At 41.5% G+C, this 23,026-nt stretch overlaps 8 non-coding genes across 8 annotated transcripts; all 8 read right to left on the reverse strand.

The window, feature by feature from the left end:
- Positions 1-516: 516 nt before the first annotated feature.
- Trnas-gcu lies at positions 517-598 on the reverse strand. The gene has a single exon. It is a non-coding gene; the product is annotated as a tRNA-Ser (tRNA).
- Positions 599-1,420: 822 nt separating this feature from the next.
- Positions 1,421-1,502, reverse strand: Trnas-gcu. The gene has a single exon. It is a non-coding gene; the product is annotated as a tRNA-Ser (tRNA).
- An 822-nt stretch (positions 1,503-2,324) lies between these two features.
- On the reverse strand, positions 2,325-2,406 carry Trnas-gcu. Its single transcript has one exon. It is a non-coding gene; the product is annotated as a tRNA-Ser (tRNA).
- Positions 2,407-3,228: 822 nt separating this feature from the next.
- Trnas-gcu lies at positions 3,229-3,310 on the reverse strand. The gene has a single exon. It is a non-coding gene; the product is annotated as a tRNA-Ser (tRNA).
- An 822-nt stretch (positions 3,311-4,132) lies between these two features.
- Positions 4,133-4,214, reverse strand: Trnas-gcu. Its single transcript has one exon. It is a non-coding gene; the product is annotated as a tRNA-Ser (tRNA).
- An 822-nt stretch (positions 4,215-5,036) lies between these two features.
- Trnas-gcu lies at positions 5,037-5,118 on the reverse strand. The gene has a single exon. It is a non-coding gene; the product is annotated as a tRNA-Ser (tRNA).
- Positions 5,119-21,961: 16,843 nt separating this feature from the next.
- On the reverse strand, positions 21,962-22,043 carry Trnas-gcu. The gene has a single exon. It is a non-coding gene; the product is annotated as a tRNA-Ser (tRNA).
- An 822-nt stretch (positions 22,044-22,865) lies between these two features.
- On the reverse strand, positions 22,866-22,947 carry Trnas-gcu. The gene has a single exon. It is a non-coding gene; the product is annotated as a tRNA-Ser (tRNA).
- Positions 22,948-23,026: the final 79 nt, after the last annotated feature.

Consider the following 23,026-nt stretch of genomic DNA (forward strand, 5'->3'; position numbering starts at 1 on the left):
TCGATTCGAAACATTTATTTGTCACCTTCGTTGACCTCATCGCTGATGTTGCTTTCAAGTTTCTTTCGAAGAGCAATCCACGTTCTTCGTAGCCGAATTGTGAGACCAGAGGCTCCTGCTGTTGGCGATGGAGCCAGGCCCTATCAGATCGCTTCCGTATACGGCGGCCGGATGGAAAGCAAACTGTCGAAAGGCGACAGTTGCGCTACGGTTGGAGGTATTATAGGCTCGATACGTTAAAATGACTGCGATAAGTAAGCACTTAAATATGAATGAGAACGCACCGTTCCCAAACACCACCATGGTGCCAAACTTCGATTCGTTTATAGATCTTGAGATGATGTTTGATTCGAAAGACGTACGCTATCGAAAGTTGTGTATTTCCAATTGGTAGGCGGTTTAGTTTCGTATTTCTTACGGATGTTAACTTTCACCTACACGTTCCATTGCTACCACTGAGTGGCGTTTCGCATGTAGAAGGCGAGATCCGAAATGGGTGCTTTACGTAAAATTCTTCGACGAGGATGGGATTCGAACCCACGCGTGCAGAGCACATTGGATTAGCAGTCCAACGCCTTAACCACTCGGCCACCTCGTCTGATGCATCGGAAACTGCATCCCTCGCTAGTCCTTACGGAAAGAAGTCGTTTGTCGATTCGAAATCGCATCGTACTGTGGCTGGTGTACACGCTGTAACGCCCTGCTGCAGTGCAGCTGACCAAGCTCCCACTCGTGAATCATTTAATGATGGCATCCGTCCACGTCGGTATCCGATCGGAGGAAAGTAGTCGGCCCACTTACTTACTGCAGAAATAAGCACCGAATCGTCGTGTAGCGTTGTCTAATGCAAATGAAAAATGTTCTGTGCATTCAGTATAACAACTACTGCAACGACGCGATTATCTCGATTCGAAACATTTATTTGTCACCTTCGTTGACCTCATCGCTATTGTTGCTTTCAAGTTTCTTTCGAAGAGCAAACCACGTTCTTCGTAGCCGAATTGTGAGACCAGAGGCTCCTGCTGTTGGCGATGGAGCCAGGCCCTATCAGATCGCTTCCGTATACGGCGGCCGGATGGAAAGCAAACTGTCGAAAGGCGACAGTTGCGCTACGGTTGGAGGTATTATAGGCTCGATACGTTAAAATGACTGCGATAAGTAAGCACTTAAATATGAATGAGAACGCACCGTTCCCAAACACCACCATGGTGCCAAACTTCGATTCGTTTATAGATCTTGAGATGATGTTTGATTCGAAAGACGTACGCTATCGAATGTTGTGTATTTCCAATTGGTAGGCGGTTTAGTTTCGTATTTCTTACGGATGTTAACTTTCACCTACACGTTCCATTGCTACCACTGAGTGGCGTTTCGCATGTAGAAGGCGAGATCCGAAATGGGTGCTTTACGTAAAATTCTTCGACGAGGATGGGATTCGAACCCACGCGTGCAGAGCACATTGGATTAGCAGTCCAACGCCTTAACCACTCGGCCACCTCGTCTGATGCAGCGGAAACTGCATCCCTCGCTAGTCCTTACGGAAAGAAGTCGTTTGTCGATTCGAAATCGCATCGTACTGTGGCTGGTGTACACGCTGTAACGCCCTGCTGCAGTGCAGCTGACCAAGCTCCCACTCGTGAATCATTTAATGATGGCATCCGTCCACGTCGGTATCCGATCGGAGGAAAGTAGTCGGCCCACTTACTTACTGCAGAAATAAGCACCGAATCGTCGTGTAGCGTTGTCTAATGCAAATGAAAAATGTTCTGTGCATTCAGTATAACAACTACTGCAACGACGCGATTATCTCGATTCGAAACATTTATTTGTCACCTTCGTTGACCTCATCGCTATTGTTGCTTTCAAGTTTCTTTCGAAGAGCAAACCACGTTCTTCGTAGCCGAATTGTGAGACCAGAGGCTCCTGCTGTTGGCGATGGAGCCAGGCCCTATCAGATCGCTTCCGTATACGGCGGCCGGATGGAAAGCAAACTGTCGAAAGGCGACAGTTGCGCTACGGTTGGAGGTATTATAGGCTCGATACGTTAAAATGACTGCGATAAGTAAGCACTTAAATATGAATGAGAACGCACCGTTCCCAAACACCACCATGGTGCCAAACTTCGATTCGTTTATAGATCTTGAGATGATGTTTGATTCGAAAGACGTACGCTATCGAAAGTTGTGTATTTCCAATTGGTAGGCGGTTTAGTTTCGTATTTCTTACGGATGTTAACTTTCACCTACACGTTCCATTGCTACCACTGAGTGGCGTTTCGCATGTAGAAGGCGAGATCCGAAATGGGTGCTTTACGTAAAATTCTTCGACGAGGATGGGATTCGAACCCACGCGTGCAGAGCACATTGGATTAGCAGTCCAACGCCTTAACCACTCGGCCACCTCGTCTGATGCATCGGAAACTGCATCCCTCGCTAGTCCTTACGGAAAGAAGTCGTTTGTCGATTCGAAATCGCATCGTACTGTGGCTGGTGTACACGCTGTAACGCCCTGCTGCAGTGCAGCTGACCAAGCTCCCACTCGTGAATCATTTAATGATGGCATCCGTCCACGTCGGTATCCGATCGGAGGAAAGTAGTCGGCCCACTTACTTACTGCAGAAATAAGCACCGAATCGTCGTGTAGCGTTGTCTAATGCAAATGAAAAATGTTCTGTGCATTCAGTATAACAACTACTGCAACGACGCGATTATCTCGATTCGAAACATTTATTTGTCACCTTCGTTGACCTCATCGCTATTGTTGCTTTCAAGTTTCTTTCGAAGAGCAAACCACGTTCTTCGTAGCCGAATTGTGAGACCAGAGGCTCCTGCTGTTGGCGATGGAGCCAGGCCCTATCAGATCGCTTCCGTATACGGCGGCCGGATGGAAAGCAAACTGTCGAAAGGCGACAGTTGCGCTACGGTTGGAGGTATTATAGGCTCGATACGTTAAAATGACTGCGATAAGTAAGCACTTAAATATGAATGAGAACGCACCGTTCCCAAACACCACCATGGTGCCAAACTTCGATTCGTTTATAGATCTTGAGATGATGTTTGATTCGAAAGACGTACGCTATCGAATGTTGTGTATTTCCAATTGGTAGGCGGTTTAGTTTCTTTTTTCTTACGGATGTTAACTTTCACCTACACGTTCCATTGCTACCACTGAGTGGCGTTTCGCATGTAGAAGGCGAGATCCGAAATGGGTGCTTTACGTAAAATTCTTCGACGAGGATGGGATTCGAACCCACGCGTGCAGAGCACATTGGATTAGCAGTCCAACGCCTTAACCACTCGGCCACCTCGTCTGATGCATCGGAAACTGCATCCCTCGCTAGTCCTTACGGAAAGAAGTCGTTTGTCGATTCGAAATCGCATCGTACTGTGGCTGGTGTACACGCTGTAACGCCCTGCTGCAGTGCAGCTGACCAAGCTCCCACTCGTGAATCATTTAATGATGGCATCCGTCCACGTCGGTATCCGATCGGAGGAAAGTAGTCGGCCCACTTACTTACTGCAGAAATAAGCACCGAATCGTCGTGTAGCGTTGTCTAATGCAAATGAAAAATGTTCTGTGCATTCAGTATAACAACTACTGCAACGACGCGATTATCTCGATTCGAAACATTTATTTGTCACCTTCGTTGACCTCATCGCTATTGTTGCTTTCAAGTTTCTTTCGAAGAGCAAACCACGTTCTTCGTAGCCGAATTGTGAGACCAGAGGCTCCTGCTGTTGGCGATGGAGCCAGGCCCTATCAGATCGCTTCCGTATACGGCGGCCGGATGGAAAGCAAACTGTCGAAAGGCGACAGTTGCGCTACGGTTGGAGGTATTATAGGCTCGATACGTTAAAATGACTGCGATAAGTAAGCACTTAAATATGAATGAGAACGCACCGTTCCCAAACACCACCATGGTGCCAAACTTCGATTCGTTTATAGATCTTGAGATGATGTTTGATTCGAAAGACGTACGCTATCGAATGTTGTGTATTTCCAATTGGTAGGCGGTTTAGTTTCGTATTTCTTACGGATGTTAACTTTCACCTACACGTTCCATTGCTACTACTGAGTGGCGTTTCGCATGTAGAAGGCGTGATCCGAAATGGGTGCTTTACGTAAAATTCTTCGACGAGGATGGGATTCGAACCCACGCGTGCAGAGCACATTGGATTAGCAGTCCAACGCCTTAACCACTCGGCCACCTCGTCTGATGCATCGGAATCTGCGTCCCTCGCTAGTCCTTACGGAAAGAAGTCGTTTGTCGATTCGAAATCGCATCGTACTGTGGCTGGTGTACACGCTGTAACGCCCTGCTGCAGTGCAGCTGACCAAGCTCCCACTCGTGAATCATTTAATGATGGCATCCGTCCACGTCGGTATCCGATCGGAGGAAAGTAGTCGGCCCACTTACTTACTGCAGAAATAAGCACCGAATCGTCGTGTAGCGTTGTCTAATGCAAATGAAAAATGTTCTGTGCATTCAGTATAACAACTACTGCAACGACGCGATTATCTCGATTCGAAACATTTATTTGTCACCTTCGTTGACCTCATCGCTATTGTTGCTTTCAAGTTTCTTTCGAAGAGCAAACCACGTTCTTCGTAGCCGAATTGTGAGACCAGAGGCTCCTGCTGTTGGCGATGGAGCCAGGCCCTATCAGATCGCTTCCGTATACGGCGGCCGGATGGAAAGCAAACTGTCGAAAGGCGACAGTTGCGCTACGGTTGGAGGTATTATAGGCTCGATACGTTAAAATGACTGCGATAAGTAAGCACTTAAATATGAATGAGAACGCACCGTTCCCAAACACCACCATGGTGCCAAACTTCGATTCGTTTATAGATCTTGAGATGATGTTTGATTCGAAAGACGTACGCTATCGAATGTTGTGTATTTCCAATTGGTAGGCGGTTTAGTTTCGTATTTCTTACGGATGTTAACTTTCACCTACACGTTCCATTGCTACTACTGAGTGGCGTTTCGCATGTAGAAGGCGTGATCCGAAATGGGTGCTTTACGTAAAATTCTTCGACGAGGATGGGATTCGAACCCACGCGTGCAGAGCACATTGGATTAGCAGTCCAACGCCTTAACCACTCGGCCACCTCGTCTGATGCATCGGAAACTGCGCCCCTCGCTAGTCCTTACGGAAAGAAGTCGTTTGTCGATTCGAAATCGCATCGTACTGTGGCTGGTGTACACGCTGTAACGCCCTGCTGCAGTGCAGCTGACCAAGCTCCCACTCGTGAATCATTTAATGATGGCATCCGTCCACGTTGGTATCCGATCGGAGGAAAGTAGTCGGCCCACTTACTTACTGCAGAAATAAGCACCGAATCGTCGTGTAGCGTTGTCTAATGCAAATGAAAAATGTCCTGTGCATTCAGTATAACAACTACTGCAACGCCGCGATTATCTCGATTCGAAACATTTATTTGTCACCTTCGTTGACCTCATCGCTGATGTTGCTTTCAAGTTTCTTTCGAAGAGCAAACCACGTTCTTCGTAGCCGAATTGTGAGACCAGAGGCTCCTGCTGTTGGCGATGGAGCCAGGCCCTATCAGATCGCTTCCGTATACGGCGGCCGGATGGAAAGCAAACTGTCGAAAGGCGACAGTTGCGCTACGGTTGGAGGTATTATAGGCTCGATACGTTAAAATGACTGCGATAAGTAAGCACTTAAATATGAATGAGAACGCACCGTTCCCAAACACCACCATGGTGCCAAACTTCGATTCGTTTATAGATCTTGAGATGATGTTTGATTCGAAAGACGTACGCTATCGAATGTTGTGTATTTCCAATTGGTAGGCGGTTTAGTTTCGTATTTCTTACGGATGTTAACTTTCACCTACACGTTCCATTGCTACTACTGAGTGGCGTTTCGCATGTAGAAGGCGTGATCCGAAATGGGTGCTTTACGTAAAATTCTTCGACGAGGATGGGATTCGAACCCACGCGTGCAGAGCACATTGGATTAGCAGTCCAACGCCTTAACCACTTTTTTTTTTTTATTTTATAAAACCTTTATTAAAAAAAACAGTGTTACACATTGCAAATACATACTAAGTTATACATACATGAAGTTATTTAAACAAAGCGGTTTGATCATTTCAATTGCGCTGACGTTAAGGAAAGACAACAGAAGATTGTGTTACTGACTAAATCACCAGAAAGAATTAAATTAAACATAAATACTTGAGAATGGCGGAAAGGAGATATATAATAAAGTTGACTAGCCTTCCAACTACACTTTCTGGACATTAATTGAATCTAAGTATTTCAAGTGATCAGATCTATATAATCAGTCTTTCACTGCAAAAATGAACAGGGCAATGTGCCAGCCATTGAATATTACATTTATCGGATAGAATCTTATGGTTTTAACCAATCGATAAGGAAATTTCTATAAAAAACTGTCTGTTTCCAAATTTCTAGTATAAGCCAATAATGCACCTTTCATGTTTTGTGTTTGGCACTATTAGACACACAATCTCAATGTCACATAAGTTCTGTACATTAGCTTATAAATTTCAAAAAACTACTCTCTGAAGTAGAGAAAGCACACATAATAAATATACTGTAAAACCTTAAATAGTATCCTTAAGGTAACTATAATACATCACTGTCAACACAGTCTTCTTTTTTATATTAACCAATGCCCATTCTTTCAAATACAATTTTTAGCATATTACCGAACTTTTTCTTGTGATTCGAATAGCTTCTAATTTTGTGGAACTCACACAGCATGTGTACCTTGAACTCTATGATGCTATCGGATCCTAATTTGTTAAGGACGTAGTTAACAAAATTTCCCAGCAACCAGTACAGTGAGTGTAACTGACGTGGGTGACGAAGTCTGCACATGGTCATATATCGAGCGCAAACCTAATAAAAACGTCGTTACACCGCACCGTGGCGACCTTAGAAACAGGACTTGTGTGCAACTAAGGCACACAGGTACGAAACAAAGCATCAAGAGTCCTTCGGAAGTCAACGCGAGTTTTCGTGGAGCCTTCACCAGCCAGCGGCGACTTCGCGGGTGTGGGCATCTGACGGAGTGCAGCCAAGCAGTACGGTCACGCAGTTGTTCCACGAGAAGGCGCATCTGTTGGGCAGCAGCTGAACGCTGCAAACCCCGACAACCTTTTTTCTCCCTAAACTAATAGGCCCAGTACGTCAGCTGCGGGGTGTTCCTCCGGCTGGTATTAGAGGTGTTGCTGAGGGCTTCGCCTGTCTACGGCGGTGCCGGGCGTGGTTGCAGCCAGCGACGTTTGCGGTGTTCGACTCAGCGTCCTGCCGGTTGCGGAAGCGGGGTCGCAGCATCTCAGCGGCTGCATCGACGGCTGTTACATCTGCAGCCCATAGCAGCACACTGATCATCGAGAACTACAAATTACAATATTAGCGTCCGGTGAGTTTGTTTCAAGTTGGAAGTGGAGTGTTGTACATAGGAAGTGTGCTTTTACAGGATTGTTGATTGCAAATCTGCGTGTGTAAATAGTTAATATTTTACAATAATGTCGGGAAGTGAAATGTCAGACGAAGAGCAATCTATGTCCGATAGGAGCATGAGAGCCCTTTTTAGGGCGATCGCTAAATTAAAACACTCTAACGAGGAATCTACTGCTAGATTGAAACAGGAACTAAAACAGGAATTAAAACAGTCTAACGAGGAATCTACTGCTAGACTTAAAGGGGAGCTAACAAAATCAACAGACAGGTTGCAGGAATATCTTAATGAAACCAGTCGAGAATTAAGTGATAAAATAGAGTCTTCTAAAGTTGAAATGCAAGAAAAATTAGTAGGACTTAGTAATAAGATTGCCGATAATTGTAAAAGGTTAGAAGAACATATCCAGGAATCGCGCGAGGAAAAAGCTCGCATGCGAAACGATATCACTGACTTAACCGAGAGACTAGATAGTGTCAATATCTTAGTTGTAAATGAAATACAGAAAAATAACGATATGTTACGAGATGAATTTTCTATGCAAACAGAAACTGTTCGCAGAGAATTATTGAAATCTATTAAAGAGGTCTCTACCAAACCTGTAGAGATTTCTTCAATAGATAATGTAGAATTAGAAACATTAACTCATCAAGTAGAAAAGGACCATACCGAAATCGAAAACATGAAATTTTTAATTACTGAGATATGCAGTAATCTTGAGACTGCCAAAGATAATAATATTGACGAAGGTACAGAGCGTTCACATCGTGAACACAGTGAAGAATCGATATTAGCTAATCGCGTATCCAATACAGAAATGCGGATACAGGAAATTACGAAACGGTTATCGGAATTAGATAATAACGAGAACATTTCAGGTAGCAGAGGTAATAAAATAATCAGAGACAACAGTCGCATCGAATTTGCTAGCACGGATGGCAACAATATGAATAAGGCAGTCACGGCAAGCCAATCCGATGCAACTCCGTCTCTGCCAGCTAAACAGAATCCGACTATTTCTCTCGCAGAATGTCTGGATGACATAACAACAAATTCAAATGTAGCAAGTCGATTTCCTGTATTCAAACCAGGAGGCGAACTGCACCCTATAATCTTTATAAAAGCTTTTGAAACATCATTATCTCCTAAATGGAGTAATGAAAAACGCATTCAATTTGTAATAGGACATTTAGAAGCAGAAGCTGCGGAATGGGCAGTACTGCATAGAAATGAATTCAGGGATTGGGATGATTTTGTTAAGCAGTTTAAACAAAATTATTGGTCAAGAGGAAAACAACAACACTTAACTTTAGAGTTGTTAGACCCTCCTCCATATTCTAAACGGTGGGGAGGTTATAGGAATTATTTTGAATGGCATTTAAACCGTGCTAAATTAATTGAAGAACCAATTATTGAAAGTCATTTAATACGAGTCCTAATTAGTAGGTTACCGTATTACGTAAAGGAAAGAATGATAGAAAGAGAATGGTCACAGCCGTGCGAATTGTTAGGATATTTAGAGCAGTTAGATATACTTAATAGAGAAAGGGAAGACAAGAAGTTTAGATTTGGTAGAAATGACAATCCTCGAAATAATAATAATGATTCAGAACCACGAAAAGCTAATAACAACAATCATAGTCGGTTCTGTTATATAAAACGTCAATCTAAAGATAAAGAGAGCCAACAAAATCGTGGTAATAACTCTAAAGTGCGGAAATTACACAATAACGATCAGGAGATAAATCATCCTCAAGTAATTAATGAAGGTCAAGTGGTAGGTGACGTCATCATAGAACGTTCGGAAAACTAGTAAAGTCCTTTAGTACGGGTCAACTAAAGGGAACTATTGGTCAAGATTACCCAAGACCCAATTGCAATTTATCATTAAGCTGCCAAAAGGACGATGACTGGCAACAAGATTTACTTCAGGAAGACAATCAGATAAGGGAGAATGTAACATATAAACCCGTTATTAAAGGTTATATTAAAGACACCGAAGTAAATATTATAGTTGATTCGGGTAGCGAAGTAAGTATTTTATCCAAAGAATTATTTCAGCTTAAAAGAAAATATTGGAATTTCCCGACTTTACCTGTAACTGGGGTGAAAATTATAGGAGTTACTGGTAAAAGAAGTCAAAATATTACTGAAGAAGTTTATGTAACTTTTGAAATTGCTGAACAAGTAATTGCTCACTCTGTACTCGTCGTAGCCAACTTAAATGTGGCCATAATTTTAGGTATAGATTGGCTGTGTAAATATAAAGCTATATTAGATTTTAAAGATTCTTCCTTAACCATCCATAAGGAGGCATGTACTTTTAAGGTGAGGTTCTCTAACAGTCAAGTACCTGAAAATTGCTACGAGTCCTTACAGATTAAGTACGCACCGACCATGAATCTATTAACAGATTTTAGTGATCTTGGGTATGCAGTATACCAATGTCAGGCTAGTAATAGTATCGAAACCGAAGTGAAAGAAAAATGTTTATCTACGAATTGTCTATCCGAGCAAGAAAAGGAAGAGTTGGAATCTTTGATGTTAGAATTTAGAGCCGTCTTCTCAGATGAACCGGGGAGAATTAAAGATTACGTTTGTAAACTTAAGATTAAAGATAAGAAACCATTCTTTAAGAAACCTTATCCTATTCCAGTACAATTCAAAGAACCGGCTAGTAGAGAAATAAGTAAGATGCTAGAACAAAACATTATCGAACGATCATGTAGCGCTTTTAACAGTCCGTTGTGGGTAGTTAAGAAAGCTACTGGTGGGGTACGACTGGTTCTGGATGCCCGTGAATTAAATAAAATTATAGAGATGGAAAGAAACAGACCTATTCCTATGGAGGACGTACTTCTTAAGATCGCTGGTTCTCGTTATATGAGTACAATGGATCTAACCTCTGGCTACCATCAAGTAACATTACACCCGGATTCACGGCAATATACGGCTTTTCTTTTTGAAGGCAGATCATATCAGTTCCAAGTTTTACCTTTTGGACTTAATATATCAGTGTCAACTTTCATTAGGGCATTAGATTCTGCTTTGGGTCAGCAATTGTTACAAAAGATTATTTTATATGTAGATGATATTTTGGTAGCTACTAAAACGTGGGAAGAACACGTAACGATATTACGGGAATTGTTTAACCGTTTAATTGACAGAGGAATTACTTTAAAATTATCTAAGTCTTACTTCGGAAAGGAGGAAGTGAGTTTTTTGGGGCATATAGTGGACAGTAAAGGTATTAGGCCAGACCCAGCACGTATCGAAGCTATTGCTCGATGCCCGAGTCCTAGAAATCGGAAACAATTGAAATCATTCTTAGGAATGGTAGGATTTCTGAGAAGATTTCTTCCAGGGCAGGATATTGTTAATCCTACATTACTAGATTTATTGAAAGAGAAGTCAGTATGGCTCTGGGGACAAAAGGAAGAGGAAGTTTTTAATAAGATAAAAGGAGCGTTAACCAAAGCCAAAATGCTATACCACCCAGATTTCGATCAGGACTTTGGTATGTGTACGGATGCCTCTGATTATGGTGTGTCTTGTGTAATATTCCAAGGTGATCTGACCAATGAAGAGGGATTATATCGGCCTATTGGATTCGCTAGTCGAACTTTAAATAAACATGAAAGAAATTATTTTGTATCCGAGAAGGAAGCTCTCGCAGTGGTATGGGGTTTTCAACGATTTAGAGGATTATTAATGGGAAGAAAAACAATTGTATATACTGATCATCAGGCTTTAATCTTTTTGAACAATTGCCGGTTACTGCACCGTAGGCTATTACGTTGGGTATTATACTTGCAAGAATTTCAGTACGAAATTAGGTATATAAAAGGATCTCAGAATGTAATTTCAGATGCTTTGTCAAGGCTTCCCGTAGGAATGGAGAATATTAATATTGCAGAAGAACCAGGAACAAATTATCATGTTTATTTCCTTTTGACTAAGGAGAACGAACGTAAGGTTAAACGGATAGTAACTGCTGTTAGATGCAATCAAAGAAATGACGATCAATATAGGGACCTTATACAAAACCTTAATAATGGGGACGAAACAGTTAACACCCGGGGTGTGTGGTTATATTTTAACGACTTGTTGTATTGGAAAGCACAGAGGGAACACCAGAGATGGAAAATCTGCATTCCGAAAACTGTTGTGGACGAGTTAATTACTTATATTCATGAAGGTTACGGGCATTTTGGGATTCATAAATGTATTAAACATCTAATGAAGTATTATTATTTCAAAAATATGTCCCGTATTGTGAGAAGTATTATTAGGGCTTGTGAAACCTGTCAAAAGGTTAAAGTTAATAACAAATCCAAGCGTTATAAATTATATGCTGTAATTCCTCGAGGTTTGTGGGATCTACTGTCATTAGATTTTTTCGGCCCTCTGCCTCGGAGTTCAGGAGGATTAACATATGTGTTTGTTGTAATGGAATGTTGGTCCAAACATGTGAAACTATATACTTTGAAACGAGCGAATACAGCAAGCGTTATACGCTGCCTCACCCGAAATTACTTTGTTAACTGGGGCATTCCTAAACGACTTATGTCTGACAACGGTAGTGCCTTTATTAGTCAAAGATTTCAAGATATGATAAGACAATATGGAATCAAACATATCTTAATTTCGAAATATCACCCTCAAAGTAATTTAGTAGAAAGAGTCATGAAAGAATTAGGACGATTATGTAGAACTTATTGTGCACATAAACATACTCGGTGGGCCAAACTAATGCCTGAATTCGAAAAGATATTAAATGAATTGCCTCACCTAACGACGGGATTATCACCTATAGAAATTTTAGGCAAACGAATTATAGGTGAGCCTTTACTAGCTGCTTTACCTTGGCCACCAGTAAATGAGATACAACAAGATATTCCAGACGAAAAAGTTTGCGAACAGATTGTAAAAAATGCCGAACGGAGAATTAAAAGTTATAATCAACAGGCTGTAGAACCCTCATTTCAGGTAGGAGATCTTGTGTTAGTACGATCTCATCCTAAAAGTTCTAAGATCGATAAGGAATGTAGAAAATTCTTCTTTATCTTTGAAGGTCCATATGTTGTACATAAGATTGTACATCCCAAAGCATTACTTCTTATGGAACCTTCATCAGGTGTAATTAAAGGATTATATAGTGTTGATCAAATGAAACTCTTCATTCCTAAATAAGTTAATATTTAGTATATGTTACATACGGAAGAGCGTTCATAGTTTATTCATGTGAAGTTTTTCGTGATAGTTACGTATTATTTTAAAGAATAGAACAGAAAGCTTAAACAAGTGTTCTGCAATAATCTACTGGTACTTCAAAAAGAGAAAGATAACCAAAAAGGGGGATTTATATGGAGGAAATTTTGCTCTTAGGTCTAAAGGAATTTTGCGTATTTTAAATTTACTCGGATAGTAGGAGCCAAAGGGGATGGTTAATAGTTTTAGGGACCATGGGCGTCCAGAGCTATATGGCTCACGAGAACATAGCAGAGTGCCTTTAATAGAGGTTTGTAATAGTGTTAATATAGAACACACCAAACGGGGCTCTCTCGCTTGTTTCTCCTAAATAAATGGCCATTACCCAACAAGGTGTCCGAAGGTAAAGAAAGCCGTGCCGAGATTCTAAAGAAAGTTTTGCTTGATTTCTTCTTGACCTCAGGCATAAATAAGGCATTAGGGAAGAGAATGATGTAAAGTAAATAGTACTATTAGTTATTGTGAGAAACGTATTGGTAATATACATTCTTGGAAAGAATAACTCTAGTAAATAAATGAAACTATAACTAATCTATCACAATTTGAATGCTCTGTCCTAATGTACAACGTTAAAGAACGTACTAAATTAGTATTTATTAGCAACTATTAACTGAAGAGGAGCAATCTCCCTATATTCGGTTACGAATTACCATAAGAGCACAATTAAGAGTAAATGACAAATAGTCACAACGGTATCGTGTTAAAAGGATTAAATCTATCTAATAGCAAGGACTTGAGGTTACGTAAAATGTGAGGAAAATGTATTAACAGTTAAATATTGTATATTCAGTTTTAATTCAGGTTAAAACCTGACAAACTGAGCTTGTGGGTGGGGTATGTAGTGGGACGAAATTAAACGTCACCCATCCACCAAGTCAGCCCAGTTTGCAGGTGACTATAAGTTTAATTTAGTTTTTGTTTATGTGTTTTCTTATTATTTGTAATAAATGTGAATTATCTAAAAGTTTTGTATTTTTTTTTATGTGTTTCATGTACGGAGAGATCGGCGCAACGAACGGGGACAGCATCTTCGTTGCCGCGACCAGAGAGGAAATTGCTGGCCGCTATACGTCGCGGGTCGACAGCCAAGGAGCAACAGAAGATCCTGGAACCGAGTTGTTGCGTCGTGTTTCTAAAAAAATTAAAAATGAATTTTTATACTCTTTTTGTACAACAATGACGTCATAATGATCTTAACCTTATTGAAAAGTTAGTCACTGTCTGTCAACGCTCAAGTTCACATCTGTATGTGTAGGAAGCTAATAAAATAGTGTATGCTACTAAAGTTGAAACACGTGTCTTGAAGATTTATTTATGAAGAGTTATGTGAACGGATTAATAATATATTTGACAAGATTATTGATTCAGACAGCGTTGGCCGAAACTTTGAATCTAAAAAGTTTATTTAATGTGTGATTCTGATATCGATTAGATCAAGATAACGTGTGTCGATATAATTTTCTGAGGAGAAACAAACGAAATTTAAATTCGAAAAAGTTACGAAAACCAATTGGCCCAAGTGATGTAATTCTCTGCACACGACTCAACTGATGTTTTACAGTTTCGCTCAAGAACCATTCTATGACAATTTAAAAAGAATATAAATCATTTTTGAAGTGAGTGTAACTGACGTGGGTGACGAAGTCTGCACATGGTCATATATCGAACGCAAACCTAATAAAAACGTCGTTACACCGCACCACGCGTGCAGAGCACATTGGATTAGCAGTCCAACGCCTTAACCACTCGGCCACCTCGTCTGATGCATCGGAAACTGCGCCCCTCGCTAGTCCTTACGGAAAGAAGTCGTTTGTCGATTCGAAATCGCATCGTACTGTGGCTGGTGTACACGCTGTAACGCCCTGCTGCAGTGCAGCTGACCAAGCTCCCACTCGTGAATCATTTAATGATGGCATCCGTCCACGTTGGTATCCGATCGGAGGAAAGTAGTCGGCCCACTTACTTACTGCAGAAATAAGCACCGAATCGTCGTGTAGCGTTGTCTAATGCAAATGAAAAATGTCCTGTGCATTCAGTATAACAACTACTGCAACGCCGCGATTATCTCGATTCGAAACATTTATTTGTCACCTTCGTTGACCTCATCGCTGATGTTGCTTTCAAGTTTCTTTCGAAGAGCAAACCACGTTCTTCGTAGCCGAATTGTGAGACCAGAGGCTCCTGCTGTTGGCGATGGAGCCAGGCCCTATCAGATCGCTTCCGTATACGGCGGCCGGATGGAAAGCAAACTGTCGAAAGGCGACAGTTGCGCTACGGTTGGAGGTATTATAGGCTCGATACGTTAAAATGACTGCGATAAGTAAGCACTTAAATATGAATGAGAACGCACCGTTCCCAAACACCACCATGGTGCCAAACTTCGATTCGTTTATAGATCTTGAGATGATGTTTGATTCGAAAGACGTACGCTATCGAATGTTGTGTATTTCCAATTGGTAGGCGGTTTAGTTTCGTATTTCTTACGGATGTTAACTTTCACCTACACGTTCCATTGCTACTACTGAGTGGCGTTTCGCATGTAGAAGGCGTGATCCGAAATGGGTGCTTTACGTAAAATTCTTCGACGAGGATGGGATTCGAACCCACGCGTGCAGAGCACATTGGATTAGCAGTCCAACGCCTTAACCACTTTTTTTTTTTTATTTTATAAAACCTTTATTAAAAAAAACAGTGTTACACATTGCAAATACATACTAAGTTATACATACATGAAGTTATTTAAACAAAGCGGTTTGATCATTTCAATTGCGCTGACGTTAAGGAAAGACAACAGAAGATTGTGTTACTGACTAAATCACCAGAAAGAATTAAATTAAACATAAATACTTGAGAATGGCGGAAAGGAGATATATAATAAAGTTGACTAGCCTTCCAACTACACTTTCTGGACATTAATTGAATCTAAGTATTTCAAGTGATCAGATCTATATAATCAGTCTTTCACTGCAAAAATGAACAGGGCAATGTGCCAGCCATTGAATATTACATTTATCGGATAGAATCTTATGGTTTTAACCAATCGATAAGGAAATTTCTATAAAAAACTGTCTGTTTCCAAATTTCTAGTATAAGCCAATAATGCACCTTTCATGTTTTGTGTTTGGCACTATTAGACACACAATCTCAATGTCACATAAGTTCTGTACATTAGCTTATAAATTTCAAAAAACTACTCTCTGAAGTAGAGAAAGCACACATAATAAATATACTGTAAAACCTTAAATAGTATCCTTAAGGTAACTATAATACATCACTGTCAACACAGTCTTCTTTTTTATATTAACCAATGCCCATTCTTTCAAATACAATTTTTAGCATATTACCGAACTTTTTCTTGTGATTCGAATAGCTTCTAATTTTGTGGAACTCACACAGCATGTGTACCTTGAACTCTATGATGCTATCGGATCCTAATTTGTTAAGGACGTAGTTAACAAAATTTCCCAGCAACCAGTACACAGCGTTATTTTTTGCTTCTGGGAAATAGCGTGCTTCAGGCCTGTTTATCAATGACTGCGATATATACTCAGGGGATGTTCTTGTAATCAGAGCTATTTGCTCCCGGATCCACTTCCAACTATTCATGTGACCACTGCAAGTATATCTATGAATTACTGTGTCAACTAGATGGCATTGTTGACATAAATTTGTTTCACAGAGTCCGATTGCGTGCAGTCTTTCATTGGTGCTAACTATGTTGTTAACTGTCTTGTACCATGACGTTTTTATGTTAGACGTGAGCACATTAGAACTAATGTTCTTCCAAATCTCAGTCCACTCAATGTTTGGAAACTGTCGTTCTATTTTGTTTCTTCCTTCGCTTTTCTTTCGTTCCCGCATTATGGCTCTCGATGTTAAGTGTCGGGACTGCCTGAGTTCGACACTGACATAACTAAACTCAACATAGAAAATCCTCACGTGCTGTAAGCGACTGTTGATATTCTGCACGTCAATCGGGGGAAGCAGGCTTAGAGGTTTAATGATCTCGAAAAGTTGGCTGGTTATGCTTTCTCGCGAGTCTCTTATTAAATTAACTTGCCTTTTGATAAAAAGAGCAGAGGCTTTATCCGTTATGTCAGTTAATCCTAGTCCACCATTTTTAGGATCTAAAGTGGCTACTTTAGCAGGTACTCTGAACACTTCACCTCTCCACAAAAATTTTGTGATTTTGGACATTATTCTTCTCGCTATCATTCTCGGTATTGGAAACAGCTGGGCAGTATAATAAGCCTTAGCAAGGATGCATGAGTTGATATACTGTGTTCGTTGAACTTGGTTCATATATCGAGTTAAATTCTCTACAATGGCTCCTTGCACTTTATCTGCTGCAACTTTCCAATTTAAAGCCGTCATTTTCATAGGGCATGCTGTCAGGGTGATCCCAAGTGTTTTATGTTGTCCGACTAATTTTGCCCACTCGACGTTGATATTAGCAAAACCTCTGAGATTTAACATCTTACTTTTTTTTCCGTTTGCATTGGCTCCAGATGCTCTACAGTACGAATCAATCACTGTTGCTAGCGTGGTTACCTCGTCATTATTCCTTATAATGACCCCTATATCGTCAGCATAGGCTCTTATAACTGTTTTGTTTCCTGATAATGTTAAGCCTTTTAATGTAGCATGGACGTGTCGGAGGAAAGGTTCCAGCGAAATTGCGAAGAGCGACATGGACAGAGGACTTCCTTGAGGAACACCTCGTTGTATTTGCATCGGCCTGGATTGTTGACAATTCACCGCTATTTTAGCATTTATTCCAGTTGCTATGTTCTTAATCAACTGGATAACCCTATCGTTGAAACCTATTTTCTTCAATGTCTGTAGAAGATATTCATGGTTAACTACATCGAACGCCTTATAAAAATCTAAAAACAATAAAGCACACTTTATGTTTGTTACAGAAGTTATTGCAATGATATCCCTGAATTCCGCTAGATTTTGAAAAATGGTTCTGCCTTGCGCACAGTTCTGATGTTGACTAATAATTTTATCTGTAAGGCATGAAATTCTCTTGTTTATTATTCTAGCTATTAATTTATAATCAGAATTCAGCAGTGAAATTGGACGAAAATTATTTAAATCTTTGTTTCCATTATTTTTTGGCACCAGAACAATTTTACTCTCCTTAAACTCAGCCGGAATCATTTTACCCTGAATAACCTCATTTACAATGTCCGTAATTTTCGCACCTACTATTGGCCAGTAACGGATGTAAAACTCTGCTGGCAGACCATCCGGTCCTGGGGATTTTTTTGGTGGCGAGGCGCACAGAGTCTCATACACGTCTTCTTCACTGACAACCTCGAGAAAATTTTCGTTGTCATCTTCTGTCAGCTGTGGGGCTATGATGTCAAGGAATTCTTCCAAGGAAGTATCACTACTTTGATGTACAGAATATAGCTCGCAATAATAGCGATAAATCTCGTCCATGATATCCTGCTGGGTTCTGAGAATCGTGCCGTGTTTTGTTCGAATTTCTTCAATAAAAGTCCTTCTCCCGTTTTTCGTATGCTTCACTAAATGATATAGGGAAGTAGTTTCATCTGCTGACACCGAATTTGCCTTCGATTTTATCTTCAACCCTTCCATTTGACTTCTCTTGATATTAAGTAACTTGGCTTTGACTTTTTTTATGTCTGCTATCCGAAGTGAGGAACCTGCTGAGACTTGATCATATAGATCTCTCAAAACAGAATAGTAATACTCTATAGTGCATTTCATTTCCCTTGCGCTCTGGGCACTGTATTGAATAAGAACTTTCCTCAACTTTGGCTTTGCCATTTTAACCCACCAGTCAATAGCAGTGGCATATCTACTACGGGCTCGCAGGCATATTGCCCATGTTTCTTTAATCAGATCTTCTAAATCATGATTAACTAACAAGGAAGTGTTCAAATTCCACTGATTCTTGAATCGGCGAACCGGCTGTCTTGTTAGATTTATGCAAGCTAAGACACTTGAATGGTCTGAAAAGTACGTAGGAACGGTTTCTACTTTTGTCACGGAAGTTACAAGATTTTTAGAAATATATAGTCTATCAATCCTGCTACGTGATGTTGCCGTGACATAAGTGAACTCAACAGTGGAGGGGTATTTGATTTCCCATATATCCTTTAATTCTAAACCAGTAACTAATTGTTTTAGTTCACTTGAGAAATTAAAATTAGGTAACTGATCTTTTCGATTTAAAACACAATTAAAATCACCTCCAAGTAATAACTGTCTTGGTGATTTCCTTAACAAGTATATCAGGTCATCTTTGAAGAAACGTGCCCTGTCAGCTCGATGAGAACTTCCTGAAGGGGCGTACAAGTTGATGATAGTCACATCATAGATGTTTAGTCCTATTCCCCTTCCGGATTCCAGTCGTTCCAACTCGCTTACTGTAATCCCTTCCCTTACCAAAATAGCTGTTCCAACACTTGTTTCGGGAGACACATTTATGTAACTGACAAAACCGGGAATTACCAAATCCGAAATTAGAACTTCTTGTAACAGGGCAATATCAGTCGCGGATTCGTACAAAAATTCCTTAAGGGCCGATAATTTCAAACCGGTCGTGATTTTATTTATGTTTATAGTGGTGACAGAATAAGATTGCGTCATTGTGCTGTCACTATGTAGTTGTTTTGTTGAACTAATTTAGTTTACTGTGGTTCAGGGTTCAGTTAAGCTGTAACAGTTTTCTCGGAAGGCTGAACATGGAATAACACTTCAATCAGTTTATTAGTTACTGTCCCGTTTTTTTCTACTTCTGATGTTTTCTCTTGTGCCGCAAGCAGACTGATTTCCTGGTAAACTTTCTGATTTTTCCTCCAGTGATTCGTGTACGACCGTTTCGGACTGAACATTCTTTGGGCTTGGGTCGCCCCTACTGGATTTTCCCTTCCCTTGGTTACGAGCTACATTCTCATTTGGTTGCGTCGGTATTTTACTTCGCGGCTTATCTGGAGCAGCAGCAGACGCTTTCGCAATTTCGGTTGCCGGCGCCTGCCCTGAGGTGTTGACCGTGATTTCAGTTTGGCCACCACTTCCTCGTTCTTTATTAATTTCACTCACTTTCTGATCGAGGGAAACAAATGGAGACTGCAGTTTTGCATCCTCTCCCTGAAGTTGTTTATTAACAGATAGATTCTGATCTTTGCAATCGGCTACTGCACCTATTGTTTCTTGCAAATTAATGCTACTTACACCCCTTTCATTTTCTGGTACCGTATGTGTATTATCTTTCTGTTCATTAGTTTCCATTCGCATTTTGCCTTCAGGTTCCTCTGCCTTCTCATCGCACTGTTTTTGCTTGCGAAGTGAGGGAGTGGGACAAGACAGCTCGTCCTCTGAGCAACTATCAGTTAGCTCCAGAGGTCGTTTTTTCGGTTGCATTTCAGTTTCACGAGTAGTGGCAACGGGGTTTCCTTTTGTTGTTAACGGGGGAAATTGACTGTTATCGTGAAGGGAGACATCAGCTTGTCCCGCTGCGTAAACATCCTCAACCAGTTGTTCCGGGCTATTCTTTGGTAACAGATCATTTAAGGTAAGCTTCTGACGCTGTATCAAATTACTTTTAAGCACAACAGTTCGCCGCGGACATTCCTGTCTGAAGTGGCCGGTTTCGTTACATATATGACATGTAGCTTCCTGACCTGTATAAACAATTTGTGCCTTATACCCACAAACAGTTATGTGAGACGGAATATTCGTCTTAACGTCCATCTCTACACAGCGGACCCCGTTAAAACACTGCAGTTTAAAGCGAGGCGACCATCTTTCATTTGCAATTGATTTAACGTCTCCGTAGTTTGAAAGAGCTTCCTTAATCTTATCATTTTCAATTTCAATGGGGAGATTCAAGACACGAACGGTTTTGTAATGAATGTCCGCTCTATAGATGGAAACCTTACTTTTATAACCATTTCTATGCACAAAATCTACTTCATAGCCCCACTTTCGTAACACTTTATCAACAGTCGAAGCACTGATTAACTTGACAAAAACACAGTATTTTTCCTGATCCAGTTGCCAGGTATGAACGGTTTCAGAATTTAGACCAATTACCTGTGTAATCCAGTCATCAATTTCCAGGGATGTCGGCTGAACAGGACGGGATTCTTTGTCAAAAGCAAATACCAGAGTATTCTTCCTGAGGTTTGTAGCCATGGTTAATCCAGCGAAGCAATTTCGGTTAAACAACCGAAATTCCAAGTAGCAGCAGCAAGACCAGAAAGAGCGATCAGATCACAAGGAACAGGAACGAACACGGAGATTAACGGACAGACGGCACTCGGCGAAGCACAAGTACAGCGATGTAAACACTGAAGCGCAGCGCAACAGTTAACAGCGGCCACTCGCGAGCGCGGCTGAAACGGAACTGACCACTCGGCCACCTCGTCTGATGCATCGGAAACTGCGTCCCTCGCTAGTCCTTACGGAAAGAAGTCGTTTGTCGATTCGAAATCGCATCGTACTGTGGCTGGTGTACACGCTGTAACGCCCTGCTGCAGTGCAGCTGACCAAGCTCCCACTCGTGAATCATTTAATGATGGCATCCGTCCACGTTGGTATCCGATCGGAGGAAAGTAGTCGGCCCACTTACTTACTGCAGAAATAAGCACCGAATCGTCGTGTAGCGTTGTCTAATGCAAATGAAAAATGTCCTGTGCATTCAGTATAACAACTACTGCAACGCCGCGATTATCTCGATTCGAAACATTTATTTGTCACCTTCGTTGACCTCATCGCTGATGTTGCTTTCAAGTTTCTTTCGAAGAGCAAACCACGTTCTTCGTAGCCGAATTGTGAGACCAGAGGCTCCTGCTGTTGGCGATGGAGCCAGGCCCTATCAGATCGCTTCCGTATACGGCGGCCGGATGGAAAGCAAACTGTCGAAAGGCGACAGTTGCGCTACGGTTGGAGGTATTATAGGCTCGATACGTTAAAATGACTGCGATAAGTAAGCACTTAAATATGAATGAGAACGCACCGTTCCCAAACACCACCATGGTGCCAAACTTCGATTCGTTTATAGATCTTGAGATGATGTTTGATTCGAAAGACGTACGCTATCGAATGTTGTGTATTTCCAATTGGTAGGCGGTTTAGTTTCGTATTTCTTACGGATGTTAACTTTCACCTACACGTTCCATTGCTACTACTGAGTGGCGTTTCGCATGTAGAAGGCGTGATCCGAAATGGGTGCTTTACGTAAAATTCTTCGACGAGGATGGGATTCGAACCCACGCGTGCAGAGCACATTGGATTAGCAGTCCAACGCCTTAACCACTCGGCCACCTCGTCTGATGCATCGGAAACTGCGTCCCTCGCTAGTCCTTACAGAAAGAAGTCGTTTGTCGATTCGAAATCGCATCGTACTGTGGCTGGTGTACACGCTGTAACGCCCTGCTGCAGTGCAGCTGACCAAGCTCCCACTCGTGAATCATTTAATGATGGCATCCGTCCACGTTGGTATCCGATCGGAGGAAAGTAGTCGGCCCACTTACTTACTGCAGAAATAAGCACCGAATCGTCGTGTAGCGTTGTCTAATGCAAATGAAAAATGTCCTGTGCATTCAGTATAACAACTACTGCAACGCCGCGATTATCTCGATTCGAAACATTTATTTGTCACCTTCGTTGACCTCATCGCTGATGTTGCTTTCAAGTTTCTTTCGAAGAGCAAACCACGTTCTTCGTAGCCGAATTGTGAGACCAGAGGCTCCTGCTGTTGGCGATGGAGCCAGGCCCTATCAGATCGCTTCCGTATACGGCGGCCGGATGGAAAGCAAACTGTCGAAAGGCGACAGTTGCGCTACGGTTGGAGGTATTATAGGCTCGATACGTTAAAATGACTGCGATAAGTAAGCACTTAAATATGAATGAGAACGCACCGTTCCCAAACACCACCATGGTGCCAAACTTCGATTCGTTTATAGATCTTGAGATGATGTTTGATTCGAAAGACGTACGCTATCGAATGTTGTGTATTTCCAATTGGTAGGCGGTTTAGTTTCGTATTTCTTACGGATGTTAACTTTCACCTACACGTTCCATTGCTACTACTGAGTGGCGTTTCGCATGTAGAAGGCGTGATCCGAAATGGGTGCTTTACGTAAAATTCTTCGACGAGGATGGGATTCGAACCCACGCGTGCAGAGCACATTGGATTAGCAGTCCAACGCCTTAACCACTCGGCCACCTCGTCTGATGCATCGGAAACTGCGTCCCTCGCTAGTCCTTACGGAAAGAAGTCGTTTGTCGATTCGAAATCGCATCGTACTGTG

This window comes from Schistocerca piceifrons, chromosome 2, assembly GCF_021461385.2.
Source record: "Schistocerca piceifrons isolate TAMUIC-IGC-003096 chromosome 2, iqSchPice1.1, whole genome shotgun sequence".
Taxonomy (NCBI): Eukaryota; Metazoa; Arthropoda; class Insecta; order Orthoptera; family Acrididae; genus Schistocerca; species Schistocerca piceifrons.